The sequence below is a fragment of the Nycticebus coucang genome, chromosome 10 (assembly GCF_027406575.1).
Source record: "Nycticebus coucang isolate mNycCou1 chromosome 10, mNycCou1.pri, whole genome shotgun sequence".
NCBI classification, from domain to species: Eukaryota; Metazoa; Chordata; class Mammalia; order Primates; family Lorisidae; genus Nycticebus; species Nycticebus coucang.
Genome location: NC_069789.1, coordinates 121,486,872 through 121,505,895, shown reverse-complemented (window position 1 = coordinate 121,505,895; position 19,024 = coordinate 121,486,872). Strand labels below are relative to the sequence as shown.

At 41.5% G+C, this 19,024-nt stretch overlaps 1 long non-coding RNA gene across 2 annotated transcripts in view; it reads left to right on the top strand.

Moving 5' to 3' along the window:
• Positions 1-14,534, top strand: part of LOC128597097 (uncharacterized) — a 35,785-nt gene extending 21,251 nt beyond the window's left edge. For both annotated transcript variants that reach the window (XR_008383201.1, XR_008383200.1), the window contains 2 exons: positions 11,554-11,630; positions 14,338-14,534. This is a non-coding gene — a long non-coding RNA (uncharacterized LOC128597097). The remainder of the gene's footprint in view (positions 1-11,553; positions 11,631-14,337) is intronic.
• The last annotated feature ends 4,490 nt before the right edge of the window (positions 14,535-19,024 follow it).

Here is a 19,024-nt window from a genome sequence, read left to right as displayed (position 1 = left end):
CCAGGGCCGGTCCAGGCTGAATTAATGATGGACTGAGCCGCGTGACTAACTGAGTGTTAGGGCTACTTTTATTTGTCAACTTGACTGGGCCATGGGAAGCCCAAATATTTGGAAAAACATTACTCCAGGTATTTCTGTGAGAATATTTTTGGATGAGATTAATATTTAAATTGGTAGACTGAGTAGATTTCTCTGCCCATTGTGGGAGGGCCTCATCCCGTCAGCTGAAGGCCTGAATAGAACAAAAAGGCTCGTCCTCCCTCGAGTAAAGGAATTCCTGCTGCCTTACTACTTTCCACTAGGATATTGGCTTTTTCCTGCCTTCCAGACTCAAACCGGAACATCAGCTCATCTCGGGTCTTGAGCCTTCCAGTCTTTGGACTGGAACGGTACCCTTGACTCTTCTGGATCTCCAGCTCTGCCAGTCACCCTGAAGGTCTTGTCAGCCTCCATAATCAAGAGAGACAATCATGGGTGGTGCCTGTGGCTCAAAGGGGAAGGGCACCGGTCCCATATGCTGGAGGTGGCAGGTTCAAACCCAGCCCTGGCCAAAAACCACACACACACAAAAATAAATAAATAAATAAAATAAAATCTATAAAAAAAAACATAGTAAATCCAAGTAAGGAAGAAAACGTTTAAAAAAAAGAGAGAGACAGGCGGCGCCTGTGGCTCAAAGGAGTAGGGCACCGGCCCCATATGCCGGAGGTGGTGGGTTCAAACCCAGCCCCGGCCAAAAACTGCAAAAAAAAAAAAAAAAAAGAGAGAGACAATTGTTGACAATAAATCTCTTTGTATATAAGAACACACACACACACACACACACACACACACACACACACACACACCCCTTATTGATTGTTTCTCCAGAAAACCCTGACTAATATACTTAGATTCTGAATTTTAGAAATATTCCAGAAAAAGGAAAGGGGTATTATCCAGTTCTCTTGGTGCTGGATTAACATGAGGCATACTTTAAAAATGACACTTTTTTTTTTTTGGCCGGGGCTGGGTTTGAACCCACCACCTCCAGTATATGGGACTGGCGCCCTACTCCTTTGAGCCACAGGCGCTGTCCTATGACACTTATTTTTAATACCTTCTTATCCCTTGAGCCCTCTTTATCTGAACTCTTCTCCCTCTTCTAGGATTTCAGGCACATAGGACTTTGATGCTACCCTATCCCTCCATTGTAATATCTGATCCAGGCCTGCCTTGCTCCTCACTTATGGCCCACACTTTCCTTGCTTCGGAGTCTTTTCCCAAACCCTACTCCGTGAAAACTCCTAACTCAGTGTGTTAGATGGAAGCTCAGAGTGGGAAGAGCAGCTTGATTGTACAAGTGATTCGTGTATAGCTGAAAGCTCTCTAACGGTCTCAGAATCATTTACTAAGTGAATTGGACGTAATGTCTAGGAATTTCAGAAAGTGGGATGAAGATTTTAGGTGGAGGTGGGGTGGGTGGGTGGCGATATCTCTGAGTAATTGCCCAATGGGAAGCATGTCAGCCTTCCTGGATTCAGTCGGAGGGTCAGCACCCCCGTGCACTTCCTGCTTTGACAGATTCTTCCCTTTTCCACTTCTGAAACCACAGATGCTTCAAAACCAGTAACAACCCAGGACAACCACCAAAGTAGCAACAGAGACTCTACTGCCAATATTGGGAGAGAAAAGGACGGAAATCATCTACATATCTGTTTGCTTTTTATAAATTAGCTACTGCTTATAGTTTCAAAAGGCCCATTTTAGAAGAATATGGTCTGTTTAAAAGATGATGAGAAAATCATAGTTTTATATCACGTGTGGTCATATGTAAAGACCTCATAGTAGGAGAGTTGATTTTTTTTTTTTTTTTTTTTTCTGAGACAGAGTCTCACTCTATCACCCTGGGTAGAGTGCTGTGTTGTCATAGCTCACCGCAACCTCAAACTCTTGGGCTCAAGTGATCCTCATGCCTCAACCTCCTGAGTAGCTGGGACTACAAGTGTCCACCAAAACGCCCAGCTAGTTTTTCTAATTTTTAGTAGAGACAGGGTCTTGCTCTTACTCAGGCTGGTCTTGAACTCCTGAGCTCAAGCAATCCACCCACCTCAGCCTCCTAAACTGCTGAGATTACAAGTGTGAGTCATAGTGCCCCACCTAGGAGAGTCAATTTTAATGGAGGTATCAGAGGCACCCTGTTTGAAAAGATGTTGGTGAGTGATGTCTGTAGTGGAGCTGGTCTGGCTTAAAATACTTAGCATCCATATCTTCAGGTAGATCTTCCCTTCCAGATTTCCTGTGAGAAGGGGGATTTTATTTATTTATTTATTTATTTATTTATTTATTTATTTATATTTTTGAGACAGAGTCTCACTCTGTAGCCTGGGCTAGAGCACAGTGGCATCATCACAGCTCACTGCGACCTCAAACTCCTGGGCTCACGTGATCCTTCTGTCTCAGTCTCCCAAGTAGCTGGGACTATAGGTGTGCACCTCCACGCCTGGCTAATTTGTTTTATTTTGTTTCTAGAGACCGGGCTCTTGATCACTGTGTTGTCTAAATTGGTCTTCCCTTCCTGTCCTTGGTCTTCTAAAGTGATGGGGTTACAGGCATGACCCTCTGTACCTGGTCCAAGCCTAATTCTTTTTTAAAAAAATATTTATGTTAACTTTATTCATAATAGTGTAAAGCAACTAGAGCATGGATAAACAAGTTGTTGTACATATATACAGTAGAATACTACTTGGCAATAAAAAGTACTGAAGTATTGATATATGAAATAACTTTACAAAAGAAGAATTATATCATCACCATTTTAACCCCATTTAATTTTTTTGGCTAGGTTTTATCCTTGCGTCTTAAGATAGATGCTTTCTTGGTTTATTTCCACTCTATCTTAAATTCATAGGATTTTAAAAAAAATCAAGTTTATTGCCCTTGAATGTTTATTACAGCACACTTCACCCTCACAAAGATGTGGCATCAGCATAAGTACCCATCAATATTCATGAGTGGATTAACAAAATGTGGTTAATCCATAAACCACAAAATGTGGTTAATACACACACACACACACACACACCCCTTATGGGGTACTTTTCAGGGTACAAATGAATTAATGTCTTTTGCAGCAATTAGGATGGAACTGGAGACCATTATCCCTTCCTTAAAACCATACTCTTATTTTTTTTTAATTTAAATTTTTTTTTATTGTTTGGGATTCATTGAGGGTACAAAGAATTAGGTTACATTGATTGCATTTGTTAGATGACGTCCCTCTTATAATTGTGTCCTGCCCTCAAGAGGTGTGCCACACACTGTGACCCCTCATCGTCCTCCCTCCTCCTTTCTTCCCACCTGCTCATTCCCTACGCCCTCCCTTGTATTAGCTCATCTTCTGCCTTCATATTAGAATTGAGTACATTAGATTCTTGTTTCTCCATTCTTGTGATGCTTTACTAAGAAGAATGTGTTCTACTCCATCCAGGTGAATACAAAAGATGTAAAATCTCCATCTTTTTTAGTAGTTGAATAGTATACATATACCACAGTTCCTAGGTTGGTGGGTCCTTAGACTATTTCCACATTTTGGCAACTGTAAATTGAGCTGTGATAAACAGTCTAGTGCAGATGTCCTTATGATAAAAGGATTTTTTTCCTTCTGGGTAGATGTCTAGTAATGGGATTGCAGGATCAAGTGGGAGGTCTAATTTGAGTTCTTTGAAGATTGTCCATACTTCCTTCCAAAAAGGTTGTATTAGTTTGCAGTCCCACCAGCAGTGTAAAAGTGTTCCCTTCTCTCCACATCCACGCCAGTATCTGCAGCTTTGAGCCATTCTAACTGTGGTTAGGTAGTATCTCCGGGTAGTTTTGATTTGCATTTCTCTGATGATTAGGGAGGATGAGCATTTTTTTCATGTTTGTTAGCCATTCGTCTTTCTTTTTAGAGAAGGTTCTATTCATGTCTCTTGCCCAGGGATGTATGGGATTGTTGGGTCTTTTTTGATTAATTTAAATTCTCTATAGATCCTAGTTATCAAGCTTTTGTCCAATTCATAATATGCAAATATCTTTTCCCATTCTGAAGGTTGTCTGTTTGCTTTGGTTCTTATGTCCTTAGTTGTACAGAAGCTTTTCAGTTTAATTAAGTCCCATTTGTTTATTTTTGTTGTTGCAATTACCACGGAAATCTTTTTCATAAAATCTTTCCCTAGACCATTATCTTCAAGTGTTTTCCTCACACTTTCTTTGAGGATTTTTATTGTTTCATGCCTTAGACTTAAATCTTTTATCCATCTTGAATCGATTTTTGTAAGTGGTGAGTGGTGCAGGTCCAGTTTCAGTCTTTAACGTGTGGTTATCCAGTTCCCCCAACACCATTTACTGAATAGGGATTCTTTTCCCCAATGTATGTTCTTGTTTATCAAAGATCAGGTGGTTGTAAGATGTTAGTTTCATCTCATAGTTTTCTATTCGGTTCCAAATGTCAACGTTTCTCTATTTTTGTGCCAATATCATGATATTTTGATCACTATGGCCTTGTAGTATAGCCAAAAGTCTGGTAGGCTGATACCCCCAGCTTTGTTTTTATTACTAAGAATTACCTTGGCCACACAGGGTTTCTTCTGGTTCCATACAAAACAAAGAATTATTTTTTCCAAATCTTGGAAGTATGATGATGGTATTTTAATGGGGATTGCATTTAATCTGTAGATTGCTTTGCATAGTGTAGGCGTTTTCAAAATGTTGATTTTTCCCAGCCGTGAGCATGGTATGTTCTTCCATGTGTTAATCTCTTCTGCTATTTCTTTTATTGGGGTTTTGTAATTTTCTTTGTAGAGGTCCTTTACCTCTTTTGTTAAGTATATTCCTAGGTATTTCATTTCTTTTTGTTTTTTTGAAGCTACTGTGAAGGGAATTATGTGCTTGATTAGGTTCTCATCTTGGCTGTTATTGCCATATACAAAAGCTACTGATTATGGACATTGATTTTTATATCCTGAGACACTGTTGTATTTTTTGATCACTTCCAGGAGTCTTGTAGTTGAGTCTTTGGGGTTCTCTAAGATCATATCATTGGCAAAGAGCAAGAATTTGCCTCCTCTGCCCCCATTTGGATGTCCCTTATTTCCTTCTCTTGCCTGATTGTATTGGCTAAAACTTTCATCACTGTATTGAAAAGTAGTGGTTCCAGTTCTAAGTGGAAAAGCTTTCAGTTTTACTCCATTCAGTCTAATATTAGCTGTGGGTTGGTTGTAGATGGCTTTAATCAGATTAAGAAATGTGCCACTTATGCCTACGTTCTTAAGTGTTTTAATCAGAAAAGGATGCTGAATTTTATCTAATGCTTTTTCTGCATCTATTGAGAGGATCATATGGTCTTTGTTTTTGCTTCTGCTCATATGGTGAATTATGTTTATGGACTTGCATATGTTAAACCAGTCTTGCATCCCTGGGATGAAACCTACTTGATTGTGGTGAATGATTTTTTATTTTTATTATTTTTTTTGCAATTTTTGGCTGGGGCCAGGTTTGAACCTGCCACCTCTGGCATATGGGGCTGGTGCCCTACCCCTTTGAGCCACAGGCACCACCATGATGAATGATTTTTTTAAATATGTAGCTGTAATCTATTGGCTAGGATTTTATTGAGAAATTTTGCATCTATATTCATTAGTGAAATTGGTCTGAAATTATCCTTTTTGATTGGCTCTTTTCCTGGTTTTGGTATCAAGGTATAATTTCTATTCTTTTAATTATAATAATTTCCTGGTGATGTTTGCTTCTTTGGACATGTTGGGGAAGATTCCTTCCTTCTCAAATTTTTTTTTTTTTTTTGTAGAGACAGAGTCTCACTGTACCGCCCTCAGGTAGAGTGCCATGACATCACATGGCTCACAGCAACCTCTAACTGTTGGGCTTACGTGATTCTCTTGCCTCAGCCTCCCAAGAAGCTGGGACTACAGGCACCCGCCACAACGCCCGGCTATTTTTTTGTTGCAGTTTGGCCAGGGCTGGGTTTGAATCCACCACCCTCGGCATATGGGGCTGGCGCCCTACTCACTGAGCCACAGGTGCCGCCCTCCTTCTCAATTTTTTAAAATAATCTCTGCAGTATGATTATAAGCTCTTCTGTGAAGGTTTGATAGAATTCTGGTGTGAAGCCATCTGGACCAGGGCATTTTTTTGTTGGGAGTTTTTTTATTGTTTGATTTCAGTTCTTGAAATTGGTCTGTTCAAGAGATCTATTTCTTCTTGATTAAGTCTACGGAGAGGGTGTGATTCCAAGTATTGATCCATTTCTTCTACACTGTCAAACTTCTGGACATAGAGTTTCTTGTAGTACTCAGAGATGATCTCTTGAATCTCTGTGGCATATGTTCTTATTTTGCCTTTATTGTTTCTGAGTGAGGTTATTAGAGATTTTACTTTTCTGTTTCTAGTTAATCAGGCCAAAGGTTTATTGATTTTTTTTTTTTTTTTCTGAGACAGAGTCTCAAGCTGTTGCCTTGGGTAGAGTGCTATGGTGTCATAGCTCATAGCAACCTCCAACTAGGACTTAAGCAATCCTCTTGGCTCAGTTTTTCTATCTTTAGTAGAAACAGGGTCTCACTTTTGCTCAGGCTCTTCTTGAACTTGTGAGGTCAAGCAATCCACCTGCCTCAGCATTCCAGTGCTAGGATTACAGGGGTGAGCCACCACACCTGACCAGGTTTATCAATTTTATTTATTTTTTTGTAAAAACAACTTTTTGTTTTGTTAATTTTCTGAATGATTCTTTTTCTTTCAATTTCATTAAAATTTGATTTAAATTTGGTTATTTCTTTTCTTCTGCTGGGTTTGAGATGAGATCACTCTTCTTTTTCCAATTACATAAGATGGTTCATGAGTTTGTTGATATGCTCTCCTTCTGTTTTTCGAATATAGGCATCTAATGTGATAAATTTCCCTCTTAAGACAGCTTTTGCTGGCCGGGCATGGTGGCTCATGCTTGTAATCCTAGTACTCTGGGAGGCTGAGGCAGGTGAATTGCTTGAGCTCATGAGTTTGAGACCAGCCTGAGCAAAAGCTAGACCCTGTCTCTACTAAAAAATAGAAAAACTAAGGCAAGAGGATTGCTTAAGCCTGAGTTAGAGGTTGCTGTGAGCTATGATGCCATGGCACTCTACCCAGAGTGACAACTTGAGACTCTGTCTCAAAAAGAAAAAGAAAAAATAAAAAAGACTGCTTTTGCTGTATCCCACTGTTTTGTTAACTTGTGTCTTCATTGTTGTTACATTTGAGGAGTTTAACTATTTCCTCTTTTATCTCTTCCTGAACCCAACTATCATTCAGCATAAGGTTGTTTAATTTCCAAGTCTTTGTGTGGGAATGAATGTTTCTGTTGGAGTTGAGTTCTACCTTTATCACCTTGTGGTCTGAGAAGATACAAGGTACAATTTCTATTCTTTTAATTTTGCTGAGGTTTGATTTGTATTGTAGAATGTGGTCTATTTTAAAGTATATACCATGGGCTGATGAGAAAAGTGTATGTTCCTTAGCTTTGAGATGGTGTGTTCTGTATATGTCTATTAATCCCATTTGTTCTAGGGTCACATTTAAGTCCTTTGTATCTTTGTTTAGTTTCTATTTAAAGGATCTGTCCAGTTTTGTCAGAAGGGTATTAAAGTCCCTGGCTATTATGGTGTTATGATATATCATATTGCTCAGACCCATGAAGGTCTGTTGCCTAAATCTGGGAGCATTTAAGTTGGGTGCACAAACATTTAAAATCGAAATGTCTTCTTGTTGTATTGTTCCTTTGACTGGTATAAAGTGTCCATCTTTGTGTTTCTTAACTTTAGTTGCTTTAAATCTGCTTATAGCTGAAAATAAGATTGCAACTCCTCCTTTCTTCTGATTTCCATATGCTTAAAATACTGTTTTCCATCCCTTAAAAGCCCTGAGTCTTGATTTGTCCTTCAAGGCTAGGTGTGTCTTCTGGAGACAGTATATGGATGGCTTGTGCTTTTTTATCCAATCGGCCAGCCTGTGCCTCCTCAGTAGTGAATTCAGTCCGTTGACATTTATTGATAGAATTGATAAGTGTGGTGGAGTTCTATTCATCTTATTTTGTGAAAGTCCATTGTGTAGTTTTATCCTTTGTGCCATTGTGGAAGCTAAGTTTTAAAATTTAAGTTCTGGGTATTTACTTTGCTGGTGGTCCTTTGTGATGGTCAGTGTTGAGAATAGGTCTAAGTATTTCCTGTAGAGCTGGTCTTTATTGTGGCAAATTTCCTCGGTGCTTGTAAATCCACAAAAGATTTGATTTCTCCATTAATTTTGAAGCTTAGTTTAGCAGGATATAGAATTCTGGGCTGAAAATTGTTTAGTTTAAGAATATTGAAGGTAGGGTGGCGCCTGTGACTCAGTGAGTAGGGCGCCAGCCCCATATGCCAAGGGTGGCGGGTTCAAACCTAGCCCCCGCCAAACTGCAACAAAAAAATAGACAGGCGTTGTGGTGGGCACCTGTAGTCCCAGCTGTTTGGGAGGCTGAGGCAAGAGAATCACGTAAGCCCAAGAGCTGGAGGTTGCTGTGAGCCGTGTGACGCCATGGCACTCTACCCGAGGGCGGTACAGTGAGTCTCTGTCTCTACCAAAAAAAAAAAAAAAAAAAGAATATTGAAGGTAGATGAGCATATTCTTCTGGCTTGGAAGGTTTCAGTTGAAAAGTTTGCTGTCATCCTAATGGTTCTGCCTCTGTAGGGCAGTTGGTGCTTACTCCAGCTGCTTGTAGAATTTTTTCTTTCATCTTGACTTTGGACAAGTTCATTACAATGTGACTTGGAGAGAGTCTGTTTGAGTTGAGATGATCTGGGGTTTGATATCCATCTGAAAGGAGTGTTTTGGGGTCTTTAGTAAAACTTGGGAAGTTTTCAGTTATGATAGTCTCTAGTAGGGCTTCCATTCTTTTGGGATAATCTTATTCCCTTTTAGGAATCCCTATTACTCATATGTTTGAATGCTTTATGGGGTCTTGTGTTCTCTAAGTGCCTGTTCTGCTTTCTCTCTCTTCTTTTCTGCCTTTTTAACTGTCTGGGTTAACCCAAAAACTTTATCCTCTAACTCTGAGGTTCTTTCTTCTCCATGGTCTAACCTATTTTTGATACTTTCTACTGCATCTTTACATTCCCTGATGGTCTCCTTCATTTCCTTAAGCTCTGCCACATCCTTTCTATATTCTACGTATCTCTCATCTGTCTTTTGGTTCTGTCTTTTCATTTTCTCATCCATTCATTTTATTGCCTTTATCTATATTGTCTATATGTATTAAATTCCCTTTCTGTCAAGTCCATTAATTCTTTATGGGTGAAATCTTCTACAGTAGCTGCCTCATGGTCCCTTGAGAGAGTTCCTTTATTTTGGTTTTTCATGTTGCCTGAATTTTTCTGTTGGTTCCTCCTCATATGTTCTTTCTTCTTGTTCATCTCCTTGTCCTCCTTTTTCCTTCTCACTGCCTTCCTTGCTTCAAATTACCTTGTCTCAGTGCCTAGGTCTTGAAGTGACCTCAGCCCGAGCAAAGCCAAACTCTTCCTTGTGGCCAAATAAACATAAGTCCTTGCTCTTGATGACAATATGTCTCAGTATGTCACCAGGACACAAGATAGTGCTGTGGTTTATTTAGGAGACAGAGAGCATAGCCAGCAACCTCTATGGTCCTTATTCCAAACTTAGTTGCCTTTGGTGATTGCCTGATTGTTTTCTCAGCATTCAGACCCTGCTGGGTTGGGATCTTAAAGTTCACAAGAATACTTCAGGGGCAGGTCTCACACTGCCCTCTGATTTCAGTTCCCATGGGGTGCAGGAGACTCTCAGCCTGTCCTGAGAGTGGAATTCCAATCCTGGAAGGTGGAATTAAGATGGCTGTGCTTTAGGCCCCTGCTAAGACCTTCTGATGACCTTCCCACAATGGCAACTCCCTGGCCGCCCAGACCTTCTCAGTATGGCTGCTTCACCAGCCACTAAACCTATGGCATATCCACTCCACCCAGCATTCAATTCTGGTTTCTGTATACTGTTCAAGTCCACCCACTCTTCTAAGCTTTCCACTCAATGTGCAGCTTCCCCCAACAACTGAGAACTCTGGAAAGGCTTTCTTCTGTCCCTGACCTCCATGGGGGCCAGCTGATCCTAGCCAGTTGCAATCACTTGCCTAATTCATCAGATTTCCATGCTCTGGGTCATATGCTGTATCCAGCTTGCTACCTCCTTGTTGTGCTCCCTGAGCTATGACTCTGTGTAAGGTCCCTGTGCCAGGTATGACTGGGTTCTCTCTTTTTTTTTTTCAGTTATTCTAGGAGAGCTCAGCTGAACAATCCTGGTCTGCCATCTTGCTCCACCCCCACAAGCCTAATTTTTAAAGCATTTTTTTTTTTTTTTTAGTCAGTAGTACCTCATAGTGATCCACACCAGAAATCTGGCTGCCATCCTTGACTCTTCTCTTTATCACTCCTTTATCTAGTCAATCACTCAGTCTCAATATTGCCACATCCTAGATTTCTCTCCAACATGTCTAGTCTTTTCCACATTTTATTCACACTACTGTTTCAGACATTTCCTTCTCTAACTCACTGCAACAGTCTCTCTGTCTCCCTTTTTTGCCTCCAGTCTAATTTTAGAGTGGTGTTAGGAAACAAAATTCTGATCACATTAATGTTAAAGCCATTTAATGGTTCTCTATTGCCCTCCCCTCTGCCTTATTTCCACTGAGTTTTACTTCTCTCTGCCCACATGTGTGCTCATCAGTTAGTTTCAATCTAACAGAAAGTGCATGTGGTGTTTGTTTTTCCATTCTTTAAACACTTCACTTAGGATAATGGCTATGAGCTTAAAGGCCTTATAGGATATTATAATTGAATCTAAACACCAGCCAGCTGATCCAGGCCTTAAGACTCTTTTTTTTTCTTTTATAGCAGCTTTATTGACATATAATTCTTCCTTCCTTCCTTCCTTCCTTCCTTCCTTCCTTCCTTCCTTCCTTCCTTCCTTCCTTCCTTCCTTCCTTCCTTCCTTCCTTTCTTCCTTTCTTTCTTTCTTTCTTTCTTTCCTGGGTAGAGTGTACTGGTGTGCTAGTTCATAGTAACCTCAAACTCCTGGGCTCAAGTGATCCTCTTGCCTCAGCCTCCCTGGGACTACAGATGCCCACCACAATGCCTGGCTAGTTTTTCTATTTTTGGTAGGGACAGGTCTCACTCTTGCTTAGGCTGGTCTCAAACTCCTGAGCTCAAGCAATCCACCTGTTTTGGCCTCCCATAGTGCTAGGATTATAGGTGTGAGCCACCAAGCCTGGCCTGAGGCCTTAAGCTCACAAACATGTGAAGCACTAAAAATTTTTGCTTTGTTAATTTAATGATAAGTAAATTTTATCATTTACTCTGTCCAATGTGAGGTAGCCAATGAATGAGGAAAGCCTAATTCTCATATGTAGGATAATAAAAGTAATAAAACCCTTCTTGGGTTGAAATGGAAGTGGAAGAATTTAATGTTATTTTTGTCCATTTCTACCTCTGCTCCCTTCTCTGAACCAAACAGGGCTGGATGATGGAGTTGCCCAGGAAGACAAGGGGGGAGTTCACCTCTTCAAACTTCTGCTAGCATCGACCTTCTCAGTAAGTAAGTTTAGAGACTCATGAGTTATAGATGTAAGATTTTATATGACATCCAGGTAAATATGGGCACCTTAAAAGTAGTTGTCATGGGAATAAATATACATCCATTCCAAAAGTTTTGTCATCACTCAAAATATTTTGGTCGCAAACAGATTTTTTTTTCGATCACTTATCATGAAAATTCACTTTTAATACCAACCTGAGAACTACAGAAAAACCAGTTTCATTTCCTTATAATCACACTTAGTAAGATCCGAGAGCCACAGTGTAGTAAAAAGAAAAACAAAATTACACTTAGTATCTCAGGTACCGGCTACTTTGCGGGTTGTTTATTGGCCTTTCTGTTTCCAGTTCCCTTTCTCTCTTGCTCTAGCCCCAAGCATGGAAAACTCTGGGCTCAGGTAGGCTCCCAGCAGAGGACAAGGTTTATGTTATACAGAGCCCAGGCAGTGAAGAGATTGGCAGGCTCTCAAGCATTAACCTTTAAACCAGGCGTGCTCACGCTATTCTTCGTGGTGTGCTGTCTCCAGTGCCTCATTTCTGCTCTGTGATCTCTTCTCTCACCCTTTTCATGTTAGAACCCTCAAACCTAGGGCTGGGGACATAGCTTTGAATTGTCCTCTCAGAAGAAATTTGGGAAGAACAGGCAGGGTGAGGTCCCTCAGAGGTCACCATTCCTTCTGCTCCTGAGTAGCTGGTGAATGATCTACCAGCAGTCCCTACTCTTGGGAAGACCAGGATCCTCTTCTTGCCACCACAGCGTGACTCAGGGCAGAGGGCACTCTGTGCTCTCAGGGAGCTGCATCTGACCTTCCTGCTCCATCTTTAGAGTCTGTAGCCACCTGTGGTCTTGTATCTTCTTAGTTCTCTGGCTCTGCATCTTCATATTTTCTTTCTTTGTGAGTCTGCTCTGGGGGAAAATGAGAAAGGTGGGGTCCCTCTCATCACGCCCTCCTTCTCTTCCCAAGCAGTTCTGAATCCCCAGAACACCACAGTGAGATGTCAGCTGATGGTACAAATACGTCTACAGGAGTTCCTCAAAGCTGGGGCTACAGCTGAAGGCCTTATGTTCTGGCCATCTGACCTGCTTTACTTTTTTCCAGAGGGTTCTACTTCTTACAAATAGGTGTGAGGCCAGTGTATAGCAATTCCTACACTTTTCACTAGTTTCAGAATAAGGGAGGCAGAGGCTGTTCGGACAATATCATGGTGATGGGGAGAGATAGAAAAGAAGAATTAGAACCTTGCGGGGAAGGGCGGAGAGGGTACAACTTGTGAATGAACATCCCTGGAGCAGACAGAGCAGGGGAGGAAGTGGAAAGAAGGAAGGAAGCTGAGGAACCCAGAGAATTGAGGAAGTAAGGGTGTAGCGTGGGGGAAAGAAGAGGAAGTTAGATAGAGGCTGTTGGTGGTTCTTTCCCTGTTACCTGAAGGAAGGGTTGCCTGGTCAAGGCTTATTATGGACATGGCCTTAGGTAGGTTCTGGGGACATAGGTAAGACATAGTCCCTTCTTTACAGATTTACAGTCTAACAAAAAATCACACACTGAAATTAGAGGACACTTTCAAAACATGTAGTATCGTGAGCTAGGATTTGGCTACCATTGCTAACAGCTGATAGTTATTGTTCGCCTACTGTCTTCTAAGCATCTTGCACATGGATTAACTCATTGACTCCTAACACCAGGCCTGTGAAGTATATATATTGTTATAATTTCAATTTTTTAGGTTAAGAATTTTAGGCACAGAAATGTTGCACAGAGACATTACACACAGCCTGCCTGATGTCTCATAGAAGGGACTCAGGAGCAGAAACTCCAGTTCAGGTGGTCTGGCTCCACAACCTACTCTCTTAACTAGTAAGTCACAGTACCAGGTGGAAATTCTGCCACAGGCCTCTTGTTTGACATCTTCCCTGACTCCTTATGCCCATGCTGGGCAGTCAGAGGAGGCGCTGTCCTTAGAGCTGGCTTAGCACTTTGTGTGTATTTTGTTTAACTACATTCTATTCTATTTTTTGGAATGTCTGACTCCTTGTGTTATAAGTTGTTGGAAAACAAGGACTTTTATTTCTTGGAAGATAGTTACAAAAGTAGAGCAAATAATCTAATGAATTTACGTGTATTCATCACCCCTCTTCAACAATTACCATTTCAGGCCAATCTTGTTTCATGTATACTCCCACTTACTTCATATGCCCCCTTCCAACCCTGAATTATTTTATAGAAAATTGTGGACACTAAATCATTTCATCTGTAGATATTTCCACTGAACTCCTAAAATATAAGGTCTTTAAAGGAACATAACCACAATATCACTATCACACTAAAAACTAATACTTCCCTAATATCATAAAATAGCCAGCCAGTGGTCAAATCTGGTCTTTGGTTGGTTTCTTAGGATACTTTTAAACTTCAGAGAACTTTAGTTTTCAGGGTTTAACTTATATGTTAACTACTATTAGTGCCTGTGAACCTTGCTAAGGGCTTGAGGGCAATGGATATGTCCTCAAATCAGACATTCACAGGCTAGAAGGAAATGAATGTGCACTTGCTTTCATGTTTCTGTTTTTGGTCTCTGAGGTGGGCTGAATTATGTTGAAACCATAACCCCCCGTACCTCAGAATGTGTTTGTATCTGGAGATAGGGCCTTTCATGGTAATTCCGTTAAAATGATAATGCCGTTAATGACTGGTGTCCTTATAAGGAAAGGAAATTTGGATGCAAAGGAAGACACAAGAGATGAGCATGCACATAGAAAAAAATTTATGAAGATAGAGCAGGAAGGCAGCCGTCTGCAAGCCAAGGAGAGAGGCCTCAGAGGAATCCAAACCTGCTGACATTGACCTTGGACTTTCAGAACTCTGTGAGAAATAAATTTCTGTTGTTTAAGCCACCCTGGCTCCCTGGCACTTTGTTATGGCAGCCACAGCAGATTAATAACGACATCTTTGTGAGGCAATTTCCCGAGAAGAAAAAACAAACCCAACGGTATCTTATCTCACACTATGTTGGGCTGACCCTGTTTAGCTTCTTTGCCACTTCTTCAGAAAGGAGCCTGAAGGAGCTTCCTGAGAACATGAACAGCTTTCTGTGATGCTGCGGTGTGCAGAATTCTACCACGGCCCCTAATCCCTGGACCTGGGAATGTGATCAGATAGCGCGCCCATGATTTTGTTACCTTGTGTGGCAAACAGGATTTTGAAGATGTAACAAATAAATTGATTCTGCGTCAATCAAAAGAGAGACGGTTTGAAGGCACAGTGGAGGTTTTCTCAGGCTAGTCTCAGAGAGGGGCTACACTTGAGGGGTTCTCGCTGCTGGGATGGAGGGGGTCATGGGCGAGGGTCTGAGAAGGTCCTCTAGGAGCTGAGAGTGATCCCTGGCTGCCAGCAGGACAATGGGGTCCTTGACCTGTGACAGGAACTGAACTCTGCAAATTGATAAGTGAGTGTTGTTTTAAGTCACTAAATTTGTGCTGACTTATGATGCAGCAATGGAAAACGAATACAGCTGCTTTGTAGTTGAAAGATTGAATTAATGGCTCCTTTTCTTATTTTATCTTTAAAATTGGAGGCAAATTAAGATACATGGAAATGTGTACAGTCCTTAAGTGGACAACTCAATTTGTGGTAAATGGATACCAAAAATGTAATCAGCTCCTGAACGGAGATGTAGAACATTTCCACCAGGCCCAAAGCTCCTTGAGCACCTTTGCCGTTACTCCCACTGTGTAGGGCGAATTCTTGACACCATCAGTTAGAAGTGTGCAGCTTTGACACCATCAGTTGGAAGTGTGCAGCTTTATTTAAATGGTCTCATACAGCACCCGCTCCTCTGCGTCTGGCTGCTTCTGCCCACCAGGATGTTTTGCGATCCATCCGTCTTGTTTTATCAGTAGTTTGTGTCCTTCTGTTGCTGATTAGTGTCCTATTGTATGGGTAGTCCACAACTTATTTAATCCATTCACCTGCTGGGAGACTTTTGGATTATTTCCAATTTTTGGCTATTTTGAACAATGCTGTTCTGAGCATTCATGTACAACTCTTTGTGTGGACTCGAAACTCAGGACACACCTACCTGTGGTTCCAAATCGTTTCTTTATGACCAATCATGTGTTCATGAAAGATACAGAATTGAGGAAGGCAAAGTCCCTACCCCAAGGAGCATAAAGTCTAAGAAAGAAGACATAAAAGGGGATAATGCCTTTTAATTTCACTTCTCTTTGGTAAATATCGAGGAATGGGTTCATTAGGTCATATCAGCACATATTTAACTTCATACGAAATTGTCGAACTGTTTTCCAGCGTGGCTGTGCCATTCCACGCTTCCACCACCATATATGACAACACCGGTTGTTCCCATGCTCACCACACCTGGTATTGTCGGCCTTTTAAAGTTTAGCCATTTGCCAGCAGTTTCGTCCTGAGTACCTCTCTGTGCCCTGCAGAACAGGTCATTCGTGCACATCCTGTGGAGTGTTCTTCCAGCTCTTCTTCATCATTTCTGTCATATCTGTGCTTCAGATCACGGTTTCCTCACATGCAAGAATCACTTGGGAGTTTTTCAAAATATACGAGCTCATCTCTCACTCTGGACTCGAGACTATCAGCTTCCCCAGGATGGTTTATAGGCTTACGTATGTGAAAGAGTTGAAAGATATGAAAAAGTTCATTAGGTAATTTTGATGTATACTAGCTAAAAAAAACCTTGATTTAGGCCCAGGTCCTACCTGTTATAGTGCAGGTTCTCCACAGTGGCTACATTTGGCTATAGGAAGGCTTAAACATTACTAATACCTGGGTCTCAACTCTGAGCTAGTTGTTCTTTTAAAAAATTTCCAGGTGATTCTAGTGTGTAGCCATATTTCCCATAAATTTCTCTGACTTCTTGTGGCATTTATCCCTTTCTATTTTTGTATCTTCTTTCTTAGACTTTATGTTCCTTGGGGTAGAGGCTTTGCCTTCCTCATTTCTGTATCTTTCACGAACACATGGATTAGTCATCAGGAAAAGATTCTCAACCATATGTAGGTGTGTTCTGAGTTTGAAGTCCATATTAATACCACAGTCTTTGTCCTTCAGAGGTCAGAGATTGTTATGAAGGTCACTCTGCAGGGAGATCATAGGCATTGGGATTAACGATTATATGTGGGTATTGGGTACAGGGGAAGGGCTGCATAGAGAGACAGATGTAGGATTTTGAGGTGGGGTAGGCATGGTGGTTCACACCTATAGTTCCAGCTCTCAGGAAGCTGAGGTAGGAGGATCCCTTAAGCCCGGGAGTTTGAGGTTGTAGTGAGCTATGATGGTGCCACTGTACTCCAGTCCAGGCAACAGAGCAAGACTCTATCTAAAAAAAAATTAAGATGAAGGATTATACTAGGGAGCAGTGGTAATGAATGTAAAAAGGATTAGTAAAGAGAAGAAATTTGACTCTAAGCGTTGATAACTAGAATCTGCAGAGAACTCAAATTAATCAACAAAAAAGAACAAACAATCCCATGTATCACTGGGCAAGAGACACGAACAGAACCTCCTTTGTTTGTCTAGGTTTTTTGTTTTGTTTTTGTTGCAGTTTGGCTGGGGCTGGGTTTGAACTTACCACCCTTGGTATATGGGGCTGGCGCCTTACTCACTGAGCCACAGGCACCGTCCAATAGAACCTTCTTTGAAGAAGATAGACAAATGGCCAACCAACACATGAAAAACTGGTCATAGTCCCTAATCATCAGAGAAATGCAAATTAAAACCACCTCGAGATATTACCTAACCCCAGTGAGAATAGCCCACATTACAAAGTCTCAAAGCTACAGATGCTGGAGCAGTTGTGGAGAGAGGGAAACACTGTTACACTGTTGGTGGGATTGCAAAGTAATACAGCCTCTTTGGAAAGAAGTATGGAGAACTCTCAAAGAACCTTCAATCCCTCAATCCCATTACCAGGCATCTACCCAGAAGAAAAAAAATCATTTTATCATAAGGACATTTGCATTAGATTGTTAATTGCAGCTCAATTTATAATCAAGATATGGAAACAACCCAAGTGCCCATCAACCCATGAATGGATTAATAAACTGTGGTATATGTATACCATGGAATACTTTTCAGCCATAAAAATATGAAGGGTTTACATATTTTGTATGAACCTGGATGGATTTGAATATTTTCCCTAGTAAAGTATCACAAGAATGGAAAAACAAGTATCTAATTTATTCAATACTAATATGAAGCTAGTAGGTAAACTAATACATGCTCACACAAGAGAGAAACTCAATTCAAGTTGGGGGAAGGGGTTGAGGAGAGGAGGGAGGGGGATTGGTGTATTCTCTCCTATCAGGCACAATTTAAAGGTATATGGCACATCTCTTCGGTGAGGGGTACATCGACAGCAGGGACTTTAACAAATGCAAACATTGTGACCTAATCATTTGTACCCTGATATTAATCTGAAATTTAAAAAAGGAAAACAAACTTGACCTTATCTAATAGGCCAGAGTGGGCCAGAACAGGTTCCTGAGTAGGTGAGTGAACTAGTTTTCAGGAAGGAAGTGTGGCAGCCTCACGCAGGGAAGATTCAGGGAGCCTCAAGACAAGAAGTCAGGCAGTGCCTTAAGCAGTTGTCGAGGGCCTGGGTTAGTCAGGTTTAAGGAAGTGGAGAGAACAGCATAAGTGGGAGATGTTACAGTAGGATTGAGAGGCCCTGAGGATGTGTTACACCTGGGGGACCAAGGAGCAGAGGGAAGTGAGTGGGCCGGGGAGGCTGGTTTAAATGACTGATGTCAGACTGCACGTGGACGCCGTGCCAGGGGCTCTGGGATTAGAGACGTAAGCTCAGGAGCCTTCTGCAGAGGTCACTGGAGCTGAGGAAGGAGGGAGAAAAGAAGGACCTGAGGACTAAAGGCGACGTGGGGGCACAATACGCAGGCGGGGGGACCGCCCCAGAACGAAAAAGTCGTCTGTGGTCTCGGATGTTGTAAAAGTAAAAAGGTGTGAGGATGGTGAAAAATCTTTTATTTGGCCAAGAGATGGACACTGATTTGATGCGGCTTCCAGTGGTCCTGGGTCTGGAGGCACCACTGCGGAGGGCAGGAAGGTAGGTGCTGAGGAAAGGGGAAGGCAGCACGTGGATTTCAGTTGCTTAGAAGGGAAGGAAATGAGATCCGTGTGATGGGTTAATACTTAGTGGAGTTAATACATGAAGGTTATTCATATTAGAACAGATCCAAGAGGGCAGAGATCTCTGAGAGGGCGGAAAAAAGGAACCGGGAGCGAGGAAGAGACGGAAGGTCTAGGGAAGCTGCTGTGTGACTGAACCGTGGGGACCCTCGTATTGCTACACCTGAGTCTCCGGACCCACCTGAGTGGGAAGTGTTGGCCCCAGTGAAGAGGTTG